The sequence below is a fragment of the Gadus macrocephalus genome, chromosome 19 (assembly GCF_031168955.1).
Source record: "Gadus macrocephalus chromosome 19, ASM3116895v1".
NCBI classification, from domain to species: Eukaryota; Metazoa; Chordata; class Actinopteri; order Gadiformes; family Gadidae; genus Gadus; species Gadus macrocephalus.
In genome coordinates this window covers 17,983,581-17,988,420 of record NC_082400.1, presented here as the reverse complement: position 1 = coordinate 17,988,420, position 4,840 = coordinate 17,983,581, and the positions used below count along the sequence as shown (strand labels likewise).

At 53.8% G+C, this 4,840-nt stretch overlaps 1 protein-coding gene across 1 annotated transcript in view; it reads left to right on the top strand.

Annotated features, from left to right (window-relative positions):
* The first annotated feature begins 1,565 nt into the window (after positions 1-1,565).
* plxna4 (plexin A4) overlaps positions 1,566-4,840 on the top strand; it is a 22,634-nt gene continuing 19,359 nt past the window's right edge. The window contains exon 1 of the mRNA XM_060038012.1: positions 1,566-1,687. The gene's annotated coding sequence lies outside the window, so the exon portion shown is untranslated. The remainder of the gene's footprint in view (positions 1,688-4,840) is intronic.

Sequence of the window (4,840 nt, the reverse complement as noted above, 5' to 3'; positions counted from 1 at the left end):
TACTAATTGACACTTGCTTCTGAATTGATGTTATTTCATTGTTGTGTGCTATTTAAGTTGTGGGTTGAGATGGTGCCTTCAACAGCCACCCAGTGAGGTCTGTGGTTGTCATGCTGTATGTGAGGGTTCACGGCTTGACACTGCAAATAGCACGGCTCTTACCTCACATTATGGAGCTTCATCAAAACATGCCTGGGGCGAACATGTACCACCCGCGCGCACACATCACACACAGACACACACACACACACACACACACACACACACACACACACACACATCACACACACACACACAAACAGTGAACATGTATTTTTCCATGCTCGGTGTGCTGCTTCCTGCCTTCATTAAGTGTCAACGATGTGACAGTGGCATCACTTTATTGTTCCCCCTCCTGTAAGGAATACATGCTGTCGCCGCGGGCGAAAATAAACATTTGCCATATCTGATCATCCCCCTCCCTCCCCTCTCTCCCCCCAACCTGCCCCCCCCCCCCCTCCCTCCCTCCCTCCCCACCCTCCCCCCTCCCTCCCCCTTCCTCCCCTACTCCACTGCTTCCTCTCTTCTCGTTGTGCTCCGTTACTCTGGTTCACGTCTCTTCCCCAACACAGGGCTGGCCTTCAGGGGGGTGTCCCCTCTCACACACACACACACACACACACACACACACACACACACACACACACACACACACACACACACACACACACACACACACACACACACACATTGCAACTACGGCGGGGTTAATTGAAATGATCTCAAGAAGGGTGTGGGTGGTGTGTGTGTGTGTGTGTGTGTGTGTGTGTGTGTGTGTGTGTGTGTGTGTGTGTGTGTGTGTGTGTGTGTGTGTGTGTGTGTGTGTGTGTGTGTGTGAGAGGGGTGGGACTAACCTCTCTCCCAGTCGTGTTAATTGAATCCAGTTCAGCTGACATGTGGGAATGCTGACTGACACACAGACACACACACACCCTTATTACTGCCTGAACCATGAATCTAAAGGATGCACCACTTTCCATATTTTATACTCATACTAAATACAGACAATGTCTTCATATGCAGCCGTACACTGTATACACACACACACTCACACTCACATGCATACAGGTCTTTGTGTGTGTGTGTGTGTGGGTGTGGGTGTGGGTGTGTGTGTGTGTCCGTGTGGGGGGGGGCGGACCTCATTAACTGGGCCCTGGAGATCAAGATATTATTGAATAGGGATTTGGGGGGGACATCCCCCCCCACCAGGTCCGCTAGAGGACTGGAAGGACTGCCTCTAAACGCAGAATGACTCTGAGTCTTTCTCTGTTAATCCGTTATAAACTACGAACAAAGAGATTGGTAGAGAGACGCCCTATGACCCTATCCGTGTGTCAGAACGGGTCCATGGTTTGTGGTGTTGTGATCGGGTACTATCACGTTGCCTTGGTAACACTGTTATTTCTTTGTGTGTGTGTGTGTGTGTGGGTGTTTGTGTGCTTGTGTGGTGGGTGTGTGTGTGTGTGTGTGTGTGTGTGTGTGTGTGTGTGTGTGTGTGTGTGTGTGTGTGTGTGTGTGTGTGTGTGTGTGTGTGTGTGTGCGTCACAGGTGCCCGATAATTCGATCGTGGCGCTGGTCCCTAAGCAGGTGACGGCCTACAACTCGGTCAACAACTCCACCGTGTCCAGAACCTCCGCCAGTAAATACGGTGAGTCCCCCCCCCCAGCCCCCCTCCCCCGGAGCCCCCCGCTGCCAGCCCCCCTCCCCCGGAGCCCCCCGCTGCCAGCCCCCACTTCCAGGTGGCTCTTCTAGCAAGGGCTGGAGCAAGACACTAAATTAGCTTAAGTTATTGGATGGGACAGAACACTGCTCCTTGCTGCTCACCGTTGGCAGTAAAGTCTCTGAGCGTCCCCACAAACACCTCCTCACGACGTCCCCGACACGACATGTCGGCCCAAAAAAAGACTTCCCCCCCCCGACAGCAGGCATTGACCTCCAAACTGTGGCCCCCCGGTCCTCGGGGCCGGTGGCCCCCCGGTCCTCGGGGCCAGTGCCAGTGCCAGTGGCCCCCCGGTCCTCGGGGCCGGTGGCCCCCCGGTCCTCGGGGCCAGTGCCAGTGGCCCCCCGGTCCTCGGGGCCGGTGGCCCCCCGGTCCTCGGGGCCAGGTGGCCCCCCGGTCCTCGGGGCCGGTGGCCCCCTGCATGCTGGTGGCTGAGGGTCGGTTTGGGGCAGCGTGGGTGGAAGCACTTTTCGAGTTTGAAAGATAAATTGAAAACAACAGCTCGCGTGCGTAAATCCGGGCCTTCCTTCGTGTTGAACTTAACAACATCCAAACTGAATCGGGGAGCACTTTGATCAGAGGAATTTCATCAGGTTAAAACAGCCGTGAGGAGGTGTGGAGTCCTGCCGACCACTTCGCCCCCTCTCAGCAGCCCCCAGAGGGCCGGGGCGAGGGCCTAATCACAAATGGAAGAAGAAAGAAAGCGGGAAATAACCAGATTGTAAACAGTGGCCTTTCTCTGGTCGTCTGGCCGGCGGTGTCTCGAGGACAGACGCCCCCGTCTGTAAAGCCGTCCGCTCGACCGCTTTGTTGTCGCCTCCGCGTCCGCTCGTCGCCTCCCCTCCAGACACAGCCAATCAGGGCTGATCAAAGCGCCGGCCACGGCGCCCCACAACCACTCGACGCACATCAAATGCATCGGGCGAATTACTCGCTTCACCTTCGTCTCCGCCTTTCACTCCTCCTTCTCCTCCTCCACCTCCTCCACCTCCGCTGAGCCAAATTGGACCAGATGAAGAGGGAGGGGGAGAGGGAGTGGAGGGGAAGAGGGGATGGGAGGGAGAGGAGGAGAAGGGAGGAGGCGGGGAGAGAGCTGGTGACCACACTGGAGGATGGAGAAGAAATTAAAAGGGCAGGATGCCAGTTGTTATCTCTTGTATCTCTCTCTCTATCCCTCTCTCACCTTCTTTCTCACTTTTTTGTGGCAGGCAGGAGGGTGAGGTAGGATGGGTGAGGGGTGTAGGGGGTGGGGGGGGCAGGCGGTTGACATCAAACCCAAGTGTGATCCACTTGAGAGTGGCTCTGGCTGCTGAAGAGCGGCTTTGAACTCACCAAGCGTAGACGTCTGAGACAGAGAGAGAGAGAGAGAGAGAGAGAGAGAGAGGGAGAGGGAGAGGGAGAGGGAGAGGGAGAGGGAGAGGGAGAGAGAGAGAGAGGGGGTGGGAGAGGGAGAGAGAGAGAGAGAGGGGGTGGGAGAGAGAGAGAGAGAGGGGGAAAGATGGAGAGAGGGAGAGAGAGAGAGATGGAGGGAGAGAGAGAGAGAGAGGGAGAGATGGAGAGAGGGAGGGAGAGATGGAGAGAGGGAGGGAGAGAGAGAGAGGGAGAGGGAGGGAGGGAGGAAGGGAGGGAGGGAGGGAGAGATGGAGAGAGAGAGGATGCCTTTAGCGGTTTCTTGAAAAGCAAAATGGAAGAGGGAGTGAAGGATTTGTGAAAGGGACAAAAGTTGACCAGAGAGCTGTGCTGCTGAGAGCCGTCAGGTCGACAGGGGACGGGGGGGATGTCCTCAGACCTTTGATGGAAAATGTCCATTATGTGTTGTGAAGAAAGGAGGTAAATATCATCCACTCCGTCTTTCAAAACGCCGCCGTCTCTCTTACGTACCCCCGCCAACAAGCACCAGGGGCCACTCATCTGAAAGGGGTAGGCAAAAAGACGCAACGGTAATAAATGAATAATGATAATCATTTATGTACTTTAAGTTTACATTAAATATTGATAGTACTTTTTCTATTTAATTGCATTTCATAACGTTTAATTAAATGAGAGGCGTTTGCTTTCAAAACAGTCTTTAATAAACACAAACATCAAACTGTATGCATAAATGACCTCATTAAAAGATATTAAAGATACCGAAATATATTGTCCATTTTAAAATGTTTACTGCCACATACTTCAACACACAAAGACACATGAAAACAATATCTCCCTAAACCCGCCAACGCGCATCCCTAGCCGAAGTTATCCCCTTCTTACCCCCAAACCTGCACCTCCAACCTCTCTTGACCACTTCCTGTCCATCAGTCACCGCAGCCCGGCTAATGGCCCCTACACTGTGAACACTCCTCCAGCCACGCGTTTCCAGATGTCACCGCCGCTCAGAGCGCCGGCGGGCCGTGCATACTCCGTGGGCGCTGACACCTGTTGGGTTTGGCGCCGTTCTGAGATGCCCTGTTGTCTCTCGGGGAGCCCTGGAGGAAGAGGACGAGAATGAAGAAGAGGAGAGAGAAGAAGACGAAGAGGAAGGAGAAGCCATGAAAAATTAACTGAGCATGCTCTGTTAAAGTTTCATTTCCAATCTCACGCTAGCTGGAGATTGGACGACCCCGGCACAAAAACAAAATGGTAGCATGGCAATATCGCAACGCTAGCCCAAGGGCAACGCTAGCCCAAGGGCAACGCTAGCCCAAGGGCAACGCTAGCCCAATGGCAACGCTAGCCCAAGGGCAACGCTAGCCCAAGGGCAACGCTAGCCCAATGGCAACGCTAGCCCAAGGGCAACGCTAGCCCAAGGGCAACGCTAGCCCAATGGCAACGCTAGCCCAATGGCAACGCTAGCCCAAGGGCAACGCTAGCCCAAGGGCAACGCTAGCCCAAGGGCAACGCTAGCCCAAAGGCAACGCTAGCCCAAGGGCAACGCTAGCCCAAGGGCATTGCGCTGTTGCCTCCAAAAAAAATAGAGAAGATTACTATTTTTTGTATTCTCGTTCCAGTTTTTTTGAAATACGTTTGAGTTATACTTACATTTGTGTGCACTGCTTTGGTGTACTGTTCCTTTGAAGTAAAAATAATGTTGGTAGTTAC